The 13,037-nt window shown below is 38.6% G+C and overlaps 1 protein-coding gene across 2 annotated transcripts in view; it reads left to right on the forward strand.

The window, feature by feature from the left end:
• The window catches only part of LRIF1 (ligand dependent nuclear receptor interacting factor 1), a 118,859-nt gene that overhangs the window by 91,270 nt on the left and 14,552 nt on the right, over positions 1 to 13,037 (forward strand). The window contains exons 5-6 of one of the 2 annotated variants that reach the window (XR_008494079.1): positions 11,723 to 11,822; positions 12,217 to 12,677. The gene's annotated coding sequence lies outside the window, so the exon portion shown is untranslated. Of the gene's footprint in view, positions 1 to 11,722; positions 11,823 to 12,216; positions 12,678 to 13,037 lie in introns of those variants that run through there. The other variant, XR_008494070.1, reaches the window with a different exon arrangement.

Raw genomic sequence — 13,037 nt, forward strand, 5'->3', positions numbered from 1 at the left:
ACCATTTGCAGACTTCTCTGTCTCAAGAGCAAGACTGTCTTAAGGTGAGTCCCCAAGGCATAATCCCAGGGGCACTAGTAGAAATGATTTGGTTAGTACAGGAAACACCACATTTGGAGCCAAAGATCTGAGTTTCAGTTCCAGCTTTATCTCTTTTAGCTGTGAGATCTTGAGCAAGTCTCAACCTGTCAGCCTCAGTTTATTAATGGTAACACCTAATAAAAATCTTACTAGTTACTGTTACATCCTTATTTATATACAAGAAAACAGGCGCTCAAAGAGGTTAGAAAATTTGCCCAAGCTCATACAACTAAGACATGTCAGAGCTAGGATTAAAATTCAAGGTAACAGAGAATGCCTTTTGAGAAACACTGTGATCAATATATTTTGAAAAATGTGTTTCTAGTTTCACTATGCTGCATCACTGGAATTTTCTTAGATTGGGTCAAAGGAGTATGTGACAACCCAAATGTATCACTAGCTAACTATGAAACTTGGAAGCAATCACTGGGCCCCAGTGTTTTCATCTTATAAATGAACAGATAGATGACACTCTGTGGTGCTGACTTGGAGGCATGCCTCTGGGAAAGCTAGCTGTCTCCCGCTTCCTTCACCCTGAGACATTCAGATCCAGAGTAATCTCCAGCCAGGGCTGTCCTGTGGGGAAAACTGAATTAAATGAAGGTAAAAAGGTCTTTACTGCAGAACTTGTCAGTCCTTAATATTCTGTAAGCAGGGGAAATAATATACAGATTTCTCGAAACTTATCTGAGCGTGGAACTGTGTGTGGTGTGTGTGTGTGTGTGTGTGTAGTTTCTCTTGGGGAACAATTTTTCAGTGTAACTACACTTTAGGGAATGCTATTAAAAACTCTCTGCACCTCGGCTGGAATCACTGCCCCTCACTCAGGGCTGCTGCCATGCTTACAGGTCCCTGAAGTGGTGGGGCTGAGGAGAGGCTTCTAGCTGAACTCATATTTTCCTAGTTGCCTCACGCATTCTGATGGCTCTAATTACTATCTGTCTGTTCCAAAGATTCACAAATCTATATAGATGCCCTGATCTCTCATTTGAGCTCCACTCTCTCCCAGGCACCTGAAATCCAATATCCAAATTCAGTTTGATTAACTTGGCATCCCCACACTCCAGCCTACTCCTCTCACCATGTCCACCATCTAGGAAAGGCCTGACTGGCCTTTCAGTCACATTCATGAGATACCAGATGTCCTCTTAAGCTACTCTCTCTCCCACACCACCACCTATTATCAGCCACCAAGTCCTGTCAGTTATGCTTTTGCCTAAATATTTCTCAAACCAGACCACCTCTCTCCAACCCCATAGAAATTACATTAGTCCTTATCTCTTACCTGTGTTACAGGATCCCAGTCTCCTTCAAGACCAGCTTGGATGTTTCTTCAGTCTGTCCTCAGGAAGAAGGGAGGAGAGCCTTCTAAAACGCAAATTTAATCACATGACTCTCCAGCTTAAAACTCTCAGCTGGCTATTTCTTCCCCCGCCCCACCCCCAAGATCTCCTCACACTGGGTAACACTGGATGTGGAATTCCTTTTAGTTGCTTAAACAAATCAATCTAGTTCTGTCTCACGAGCTCTCTCTAGAATATCCTCTCACCTGTTCACTTAATTCCTTACTCATCCCCCATCATAGCACTAGAAAGCCCTCCAGGCAGGAACAGTTACTCCTGCTCTCTGCTCCCATTGCCCACAGGCATTCCTCCACCCTCTGTCATTCCTTGTTTTTCATTGTTTTCCCCATTAGACTGAAAGCTCTGTAGGTTCTGTGTTACTCTGTGTATGTTGGGTGATCTTGCTCATGACTGTATTTTTAGTGCCTGGTATTGGGTCTGGCACATAAGAGGTGTTCTATAAACATTTGAATAGTTTCAGGTAATGTGAGGCCTGAAAGTTAGGGGAACCAGAAATTTGGGACAGGCAGAGAGAGTAAGGGGAAGAAAGAGATAGGTAGACTGAACATCTGCAGAGAGAGAAGTGATAAATAAGGGGGAATCTTAGGAATATCAGGAAGACTATCTCAAGACAAATTGTTCACAGCAAAATAGGTGACCATTTTAATGCAGAACATTTTTCCTTGAATGTGCCTCTTTCCATCATTTCACTGGGAAGAGTTGTTCCAAGTGCTGGACAACTAGAGGTGGCTGTTTCCTGGGTTTAGGGGTTTGGTAGAGAAAAACGTGCCCACTTATACCCATACCTATCAAATTTTATTGAGAATTAATTCTGTTTCTGACCATCAGATATTTAGAATTCATTTGGAGGGAAAAGAACAAAAACAAATAGAGAATAAGACAATGTCAGGGAACCCCATGTTATTGAATAACCCAAAAGAATGCTCAAAAACTTTGAAAAAACTAAATCAGAAAAGGCATTTAGCAGAAGCTCAGACTCATGGCTTGGTCTTCTCAATACAGGGTATATTGATCACCATCATAGATGATAATAGAACCTGAGAGTTTAGGAAACTTGAACTTGGCCAGATGAATAGTGGGAATACAAATTATGAGTACTCTACTATTGTGCAGTCGTACTTGCCAAAATACATTCTGAATAGACAAATACTCACATAGACATTTTGAATTTAGTCCCCATTTAGGCCTTTTTCAAAAGCCTTCTAAGTGAGTAGTTCTGTTTTATTATTGGAAGATAATCACTGTTGAAATATGAGAATACAGATAGAACTTCCAAGTTTATTTCAGAGTTATTTAAGTATATAAGGATATTAGAGTTTAGGAGGCATAGATTTTATGAGAATTATAAGATTGGAAACTTCAAATGGGAGATTAAAGTTAACTAGTAGTACATTGGATTTTGCTTATGGGCTCTAAGAGTAAAGTTTTGAAGAAAATGCTATAGAACATCATTCTTAACTTTCATTTTAGGTTCAAACGTACATGTGCAGGCTTATTATATAGGTAAATTGCGTGTGACTGGGTTTTGGTGTACAGATTATTTCATCACCCAGGGAGTAAGTGTAGCGACCAATAGGTAGTTTTTTTATCCTCTCCCTCCTTCCCCACTCCACCGTCAAGTAGGCCCTAGTGTCTGTTTTTCCCTTCTTTGTGTCCATGTGTACTCAGTGTTGAGTTCCCACTTATAAGTGAGAATATGCGATATTTGGTTTTCTCTTCCTGCATTAAATTGCTTAGGATAAGGCCTTCTACCTGCATCCATGTTGCTGCAAAGAACATCATCTCATTCTTTCTTATGACTGCATAGTATTCCATGGTGTATATGTACCACATTTTCTTTATCCAGTCTGTCATTGATGGGCATTTAGATTGATTCCGTGTCTTTGTTATTGTAAAGAGTGCTATGCTGAACATACACATGCGTGTGTCTTTATGATAGAACAATTTATATTCCTTTAGATATGTACCCAGTAATGGGATTGCTGGGTCAAAAGGCAGTTCTGTTTTATGTTCTTTGAGAAATTTCCAAACTGTTTTCCACACTGGCTAATCTAATTTACATTCCCACCAACAGTGTATAAGCATTCTCTTTACTCTGAAACCTCGCCAACACCTGTTATTTTTTGGCTTTTTAATAATAGGCATTTTGACTGGTGTGAGATGGTATCTCATTGTTGTTTTGATTTGCATTTCTCTAATAATTAGTGATGCTGAGTATTTTTTCATATGCCTGTTGGCTACATGTGTGACTTCTTTTGACGAATGTCTATTCATGTCCTTTGCTCACTTTTTAATGGAGTTGTTTGGTTTTTGCTTGTCAATTAGTTTAACTTTCTTATAGATTTGGATATTAGACCTTTGTCAGATACATAGTTTGCAGATATTTCCTCCCATGCTCCAGGCTGTCTATTTACTCTGTTGATAGTTTCCCTTTCTGTTCAGAAGCTCTTTGGTTTAATTAGGCCTTATTTATCAATTCTTGTTTTTGTCACAATTGCTTTTGGCATCTTCATCATGAAGTCTTTACCAGGGCCTTTGTCCAGAATGGTATTTCCTAGGTTATTTCCCAGGGTTTTTAAAGTTTTAGGTTTCAGATTTAAAATTTAATCCATCTTGAGTTGATTTTTGTATATGGTATAAGGAAGGGGTCCAGTTTCAATCTTCTGCATATGGATAGCCAGTTAGCCCAGTACCATTTATTGAGTATGGAGTCCTTTCCATATTGCTTGTTTTTGTCAGCTTTGTTGAAGATCAGATGGTTGTAGGTGTGCAGCATTATTTCTGGGCTCTCTATTCTGTTCCATTGGTCTATGCATCTGTTTTTGTATCAGTACCATGCTGTTTTGGTTATGATAGCCTTGTAGTATAGTTCAAAGTCAGGTAACATGATGCTTCCAGCTTTGTTCTTTTTGCTTAGGATTATCTTGGCTATTTGTTTTTAGCTCCATATGAATTTTAAAATAGTTTTTTTCTAGTCCTGTGAAGAACAGTGTTGGTAGTTTGATAGGATTAGCATAGTATCTGCAAATTGCTTTGGGCAGTATGGTCATTTTAACAATATTGACTCTTCCAATTTATGAGCATGGAATGTTTCCCATTTGTTTCTGTCACCTCTAATTTCTTTGAGCAATGTTTTGTAATTCTTATTGTACAGATCTTTCACCTCCCTGGTGAACTGTATTCCTAGGTATTTTATTCATTTTGTGGTGTTTGTGAATAGGGTTGCATTCTTGATTTGGTTCTCAGCTTGGAAGCTGTTGATGTATATAAATGATAGTGACTTTTGTACGTTGGTTTTATATATGTTGACACTTTGCTGAAGTTGTTTATCAGATCTAGGAGATTTTGAGCAGAGACTATGGGGTTTTCTAGATATAGAATCATATTGTTGGCAAACAAGGATAGTTTGACTTCCTCTCTTCCTATTTGGATGGGTTTTATTTATTTCTCTTGCCTAATTGCTCTGGCTAGGACTTCCAGTACTATTTGAATAGGAGTGGTGAGAGTGGGCCTCCTTGTCTTCTTGCAGTTCACAAGGGGAATGCTTCCAGCTTTTGCCCGTTCGGTATGATGTTGGCTGTGGGTTTGTCATAGATGGCTCTTATTATTTTGAGGTACGTCCCTTCAATACCTAGCTTGTTGAGGGTTTGTAACATGAAGGGATGTTGAATTTTATCAAAAGCCTTCTCTGCATCTATTGAGGTAATCATGTGGTTTTTGTTTTCAGTTCTGTTTATGCGGTGAATTACATTTATTGATTTGTGTATGTTGAACCAACTTTCCATCCAAGGGTTAAAGCCTATTTAATCGTGGTGGATTAGCTCTTTGATGTTCTGCTGCATTCAATTTGCTAGCATTTTGTAGGAGATTTTTGTGTCTATGTTAATTAGGGGTATTGGCTTGAAATTTTTTTTTTTTTTTTTTCTGCCAGGTTTCAGTATTAGGATGATGCTGGTCTCATACAAGTAGTTAGAGTGGAGACCCTCCTCCTGAATTTTTTGGAATGGTTCAGTAGGAATGGTAGCAGCTCTTCTTTATAAATCTGGTAGAATTTGGCCGTAAATTCATCTGGTCTTGTGCTTTTTCTGGTTGGTAGGATTTTTATTACTGATTTAATTTTGGAAACTGTTATTGGTCTGTTCAGGCATGCAACTGCCTCCTGGTTCAAACATAGCAAGTTGTATGTTTCCAAGAATTTATCCATTTCTTCTAGGTTTTCTAGTTTGTGTGCATAGAAGTGTTTATAGTAGTCCCAGAGAGTTTGTGTATTTCTGTGGAGTCATTGGTAATGTCCCTTTTGTCATTTCTGATTGTGTTTATTTGGAACTTCTCTCTTTTTTTATTTATCAGTCTAGCTAGCAGTCTGTCAATCTTATTTATCCTTTCAAATAACCAGCCCTTTGATTTGTTGATCTTTTGTATGGTTTTTTGCATCTTAATTTCCTTCAGTTCAAATCTGATTTTGGTTATTCCTTGTCTTCTGCTAGCTTTGGGGTTACTTCACTCTTGTTTTTCTAATTCCTTCAGGTATGATGTTAGGTTGTTAATTGTGATCTTTCTACCTTTTGATGTGGACATTTAGTGCTATAAGCTTTTCTCTTAATACTGCTTTAGCTGTTTCCTAGAGATTCTAGTATAGTGTATCTTTGTTCTCATTAGTTTCAAAGTATTACTTGACTTATGCTTTAATTTCATAATTTACCCAAAAGTCATTCGGGGGCAGGTTGTTTAATTTCCATGTAGTTGTCTGATTTTTAATGATTTTCTTCATACTGATTTCAATTTTTATTGCACTGTGGCCCGAGTGTGTGTTTGGCATGATTTGGGTCTTTTTTAAATTTGCTGAGGGTTGTTTTATGGCCAACTGTGTGGTTAATTTCAGAGTATGTGCCATGTGCAGATGAGACAAATGTATATTCTTTTGGTTTTGTGTGGAGAGTTCTGTAGATGTTGTTTAGGCCCATTTGGTCAAGTGTCAGGTTCAGGTCCCAAATATCTTTGTTAGTTTTCTATCTCAATGATCTGTCAGTGGGGTGTTGAAGTTTCCCACTAATATTGTGTGGTTATCTAAGTCTCTTTGCAGGTCTCTAAGAACTTGCTATATGAATCTGGGTGCTCCTGTGTTGGGTGCATATATATTTATGATAGCTATGTCTTCTTGTTTAATTGAACCCTTTACCATTATGTAATGCTCTTCTTTGTTGTTTTTGATCTTTGTTGGTTTATAGTCTGTTTTGTCTGAAATTAGACTAGTAACTCCTACTTTTTTCTGTTTTCTGTTTGCTTGATAGATTTTTCTCCACTTATTTACTTTGAGTCTATGGGTGTCATTGCATGTCAGATGGTCCTCTTGAAGACTACACACAGTTGGATCTTGCTTCTTTATCCAGCTTGCTACTCTGTGCCTTTTAATTGAGGCATTTTGTCTGTTTACATTCAAGGTTAATATTGATATGTGAAGATTTGATCCTGTTGTCATGTTGTTAGCTGGTTATACAGACTTGTTTGTGTGGTTGCTTTATAGTGTCAGTGGTCTCTGTGCTTAAATGTGTTTTTGTGTTGGGCTGGTAACAGTCTTTCGTTTCCATATTTAGCACTCCTTTAAGGGCCCCTCGTAAGGCAGGACTGGTGGTAATGAATTGCCTTAGCATTTGCTTCTCTGACAATGATCTTATTTCTTCTTTGCTCATGAAGCTTAGTTTAGCTGGATATGAAATTATTGGTTGAAGTTTCTTTTCTTTACAGATGCTAAATATAGCCCCCAATGTCTTATGGCTTATAGGGTTTCTGCTGAAAGGTCTGCTATTAGGCTGATGGGGTTCCCTTTGTAGGTGTCTCCTCCCTTCTCTTTAGCTGCCTTTAACATTTTTTCTTTCATTTCATCCTCTGAGAATCTGATTACTATGTGACTTGAGGATGATCATCTTGTATAGTATCCCAGAAGAGTTCTCTGCATTTCCTGAATTTAAATGTTCGTCTCTCTAGCAAGGTTGGGGAAACTTTAATGGATGGTGTCCTCAAATATGTTTTTCAACTTGCTTGTCTTCTCTGCCTCCTTTCAGGGATGCCAATGAGTCATAGATTGATCTCTTCACATAAACCCATATTTCTCAGAGGTTTTGTTCATTCTTCCTTATTGTTTTTTCTTTATTTTTGTCTGACCGAGTTAGTTTTGAGAACTAGTCTTCAAGCTCTGAGATTGTTCCTCAGCTTGGTTGGTTTTGCTGTTAATACTTGTATTTTATTATGAGATCCTTGAAATGAATTTTTCAGCTTTATCAGATCAATTTGGTTCTTTCTTAAAATAGCTATTTCATCTTTCATCTTTTATATCATTGTATTGTATTACTTAGATTCCTTGGATTGAGTTTAGACTTTCTCCTGTCAATGACCTTTGTTCCTATCCATATTCTGAATCCTCTTCCTGTCATTTCAGCCATTTCACCCTGGTTAAAAGCCATTTCTGGGGAACTAGTATGGTCATTTGGAGGTAAGAAGACATTCTGGCTTTTTGAATTGCTGGAGTTCTTGCATTGGTTTTTTTCTCACTTGTGTGGGCTGATGATCCCTCAGTCTTTGAAGATGCTGTACTTTGGATTTTTTTTGGGGGGGGGTTTTATCTTCTCTGATGCCCTTGGTGGTTTGATTGCAACATGAGGTGGGTTCAGTCGACTGAATTTATATCTGGAAAGTTTTACAGGGCAAAGGCTCAGCTCAGCACTTCTGATCTGCATGCTCTAACTCTGGGGGGCTGGTACTCAGCCTCTAGCTTTGTTCTGCAGTCTCTGGAAATTAGGAACCTGCTATGCTGGTGGGGCCAAAGTGTTCCTAGTCTACTGGCCACAACACTCCAATGGGTGGTTCTAGCCAAAGTGTTTTATCAGGATCTATGTTCACTCATGTATGCCAGCAGCCATGACAACACGGTGGAATCAACCAGTACATTTCCCAGCCTCCATATGTTCTGGAGACTTTTCTATGGATCTCCTCCCAGTACCTGCAGGTCACAGGATGACAGACAGAGGCTGCAGTAGAATCACTCAGGGACTCCTGGAACAGAGAAGATGGAGCAGTGGAGACAGCAACTAAGCTCAGTGCCAGAATATCATCTTTAATAAGAAAATGTATCATATAATTTCATTTCTATTATTACTTAGAAATAAGCATAGGTGTTTAAAAATTCTAATATTTGCCTTCATATAATCTGGATATTTCTGGAGTTTCAAAAAACCATTCATTGGCTGTGGGACAACAAATGGTTTTTCAAAACTCCAGAAACATTATATTGAATGGGCAAATGCTGGAAGTATTCCCCTTGAAAACCAGCACGAGACAAAGATGCCCTCTTTCACCACTCTTATTCAACATAGTATTGGAAGTCCTAGCCAAAGCAATCTGGCAAGAGAAATAAATAAATGGCATCCAAATAAGAAGAAAGGAAGTCAAACCATCTCTGCAGATTACATGATTCTATATCTAGAAAACCCCATGGTCTTAGCCCAAAAGCTCCTCCAGCTGATAAACAACTGCAGCAAAGTTGTACAATACAAAAATCACTAGCATTCTTATACACCAACAACAGCGAAACCAAAAGGAAATTCCATTCACAATCACCACAAAATGAATAAGATGTCTAGTAATCTAGACTATAACTACCCAGGAAGGTGAAAGATCTCTACAATGAGAATTACAAAACACTGCTCAAAGAAATCAGAGAAGACACAAACAAATGGAAAAACATCCCATGCTCATAAATAGGAAGAATTAATATCATTAAAATGGCTATACTGCCCAAAGCAATTTATAGATTCAGTGCTATTCCTATCAAATTATTAATGTCATTCTTCATAAAACTAGAAAAATCTATTTTAAAATTCATATAGAACAAAAAAAAAAGAGCCCAAATAGCCAAGACAATCCTAAGCAAAAAGAACAAAACTGGAGGCATTACGTTGCTCACCTTCAAACTATGCTATAAGGCTATAGTAACCAAAACAGCATGGAACTGGTACAGAAACAGACACATAGACCAATGGAACAGAATAGAGAGCCCAGAAATAAGGCTGCACATCTATGACCATCTGATCTTCAACAAAGCTGACATAAACAAGCTATGGGGAAAGACCCCATATTCAATAAATGGTAGTGGGCTAACTGGCTATCCATATGCAGAAGATTGAAACTGGACCCGTTCCTTACACCATATACAAAAATCAACTCAAGATGGATGAAATATTTAAATCTAAAACATAAAACTTTATAAAACCATGGGAGATAACCTGGAAAATACCATCCTGGACATGGGAATGGGCAAGATTTCATGACAAAGGCACCAAAAGCAATCACAACAAAGGCAAAAATTGACAATTGGGACCTGATTAAGAGCTAAACTTAAGAACTTCTGCACAGCAAAAGAAACAGTCAACAGAGTAAACAGACAACCTACAAAATGGGAAAAAATATCTGCAAACTGTGCATCTGACAAAGGTCTAATATCCAGAATCTATAAGGAACTTAAACAAATTTACAAGAGAAAAACAACCCAATAAAAAAGTGGGCAAAGGACATGAACAAACACCTCTCTAAAGAAGACATACATGTGCCCAACAGGCACATGAAAAAAATCTCAATATCATCGATCGTTAGAGAAATGCAAATCAAAACCACAATGAGATAATATCTCACACCAGTCAGAATGGCTATTACTAAGAAGTCAAAAAACAATAGATGCCAATAAGGCTGCAGAGAAAAAGGTATGCTTATACACTGTTGGTGGGAGAGTAAATTATTAGTTTAACCATTGTGGAAAGCAGTATGGCAATTCCTCAAAGAGCTGAAACCAGAACTGCCATTCAACCCAGCAATCCCATTACTGGCTATATACCCAGAGGAATATAAATCATTCCACCATAAAGACATATGCATGCAAATGTTCATTACAGCACTATTCATAAGAGCAATGACATGGAATCAACATAAATGCCCATCAATGACAGATTGGATAAAGAAAATGTGTTACACACATACCATGGAATACTATGCAGCCATAAAAAAGAATAAGATTATGTATTTTGTGGGAACATGGATGGAGCTGGAGGCTTTTATCCTAGACAAATTCATGTAGGAACAGAAAACAAAATACTGCATGTTCTCACTTGTAAGTGGGAGCTAAATGATAAGAGCTTATGAACACAAAGAAGGAAACAATAGCCCCTGGGTCTACTGGAGGGTGGAGTCTGGGAGGAGGCAGAGAAGCAGAAAAGATAACTATTGGGTATTGGGCTTAATACCTGGGTGATGAAATGATATGTACAACAAACCCCCATGACATGTGTTTATCTATGTAACAAAACTCCACATATACCCCCAAACCTAAAATAAAAGTTTAAAAAAATCGTATTAAATATGAATTAAAATCTGGATTTCAGAAATTGGGTATGTATTATCAAGAGCCCATATCATTACTAGTGCCTAATTCAAGTTATGCATAATATGTCACAGATTACATAAAAAGTACCAAACTATTTGGCAGTATGCCATCTGGGACAGTGGTACCAGCATGCAGCTACCATGGATGCAAGCTTTCCAATCTGTATCACATTGGATTAAGCCCCAAAGATAAGGCAGTATTATGGTTGATTATTGTAACTGTAATTAAATATATATATTTTTATATAGCTATAATTATATATAAACATATATAACTGTGTGTATATATATATATATATAACTGTGTGTATATATATATATATATATGAATTCTATTTCTTTCTGTCATTTCATCCATTTTAGTCTGGTTAAGAGCCATTGCTGGGAAACTAGTGTGGTTGTTTGAAGGTAAGAAGGCATTCTGGCTCTCTGAGTTGCCAGAGTTCTTGAGCTGGTTCTTTCTCATCTGTGTGGGCTGATGTTCCTTCAGTCTTTGAAGTTGCTGTACTTTGGATGGAGATATATGTGTATATATATATATATATCCAGAAGAAAAACACTGAATTATGAAATCTTAGAGCTAAGAGTGTGATGTAATGGAAATAAATAATGGAATGTTGGAAACCTGAAGGCATTCGCAGAGACACTTTGTGAAAGTTGTTTAGCATCTTTGAGTCTTAGTTTTTTCATCTGTGCCATGGAGATGGTTTCTACTTTACAACTAAATGAGGAGCAAGTGAGTAACTGTGTGGAAAAGTTTTATAAAGTTTAAAATACAATATAAATATTAGTTATTATTCTTAGTATGTTCCTTAGAAAACACCTAGCCAATATTCCTGGTTTTTCAGATTTGGAGTCTGAGCCCCAAAGCAGTTAAGAGACTGGCCCAGGTCTGTCAGCTACATAGGAACCATCACAAACTTGACTCACTCAGCGGTTGAGGAACAGGTAGGTCCCAGGAGGATGTACAAGAAGTGGTCTCCTTAACCATCATTCTGAGCAAACTATCTCAAGGACAGAAAACCAAACACCACATGTTCTCACTCATAGGTGGGAATCGAACAGTGAGAACACTTGGACACAGGATGGGGAACATAACGCACGGGGGCCTGTCGTGGGGTGGGGGCAGGGGGGAGGGATAGCATTAGGAGATATACCTAATGTTAAATGACGAGTTAATGGGTGCAGCACACCAACATGGCACACGTATACATATGTAACAAACCTGCACGTTGTGCACATGTACCCTGTAACTTAAAGTACAAAAAAAAAAAAAAAAAGTGGTCTCTTGTGCTGCAGACTCTTGATTTCAGCATGAAGGCTGTGACTTTCTCTTGTTTAGGTTTCATCTTCTTTGAGCTCAGATGGATGTGGATAGTGAGAAACCACCCAGACTGGATGACACCGTAGCCCAGACTGAATGGATTTTCTTGTCCCAACTCAGAGAGGGAAGAGTGAGAAGTCTCTCAGGAAACACTGCTACGTCCTGTGATGACTGCAGTGGCTGTGATATCTCCCATGTAGTTCCCCAATCCAACCTTGACTGTACATCAGTATCCTCTCCCATTTATCACCAAAGGACTGCCAGCTATGAGCCAAGAATCAGTAACTTATAGATCATCATGTAGCATTACTCCCTTTTCTTGTCCTCAGAAGTAATTTGACTGTCTGTGGATGACAAGACACACTTTTTGAAGGCCATCTCACACCTGAGCTTCAAAGAACAAATATGTCAGGGTGTAGCCAGGCTAACTGGTATCCTATGCCACACAGGGATGGGCATCGTTCATAAATTTGGAGAAGGTATTGGCAAGTATTTTTTTTTTTTTTTGAGACAGAGTCTTGCTCTGTCAACGAGCTGGAGTGCAGTGGCGCGATCTTGGCTCACTGCAACCTCTGCCTCCTGGATTCAAGCCATTCTCCTGGCTCAGCCTCCCGAGCAGCTGGGATTACAGGCGCCCACCACCACGCCCAGCTAATTTTTGTATTTTTGGTAGAGATGGGGTTTCACCATGTTGGCCAGGATGGTCTCCATCTCCTGACCTCGTGATCCACCCACCTCGGCCTCCCAAAGTGCTGGGATTACAGGCGTGAGCCACTGCGCCTGGCGGCAAGTGTTGTTTTATGACTCAACTTGTAGAAGAAAAGTCAGTTACAGAGATT

This window comes from Pongo pygmaeus, chromosome 1 (assembly GCF_028885625.2).
Source record: "Pongo pygmaeus isolate AG05252 chromosome 1, NHGRI_mPonPyg2-v2.0_pri, whole genome shotgun sequence".
Taxonomy (NCBI): Eukaryota; Metazoa; Chordata; class Mammalia; order Primates; family Hominidae; genus Pongo; species Pongo pygmaeus.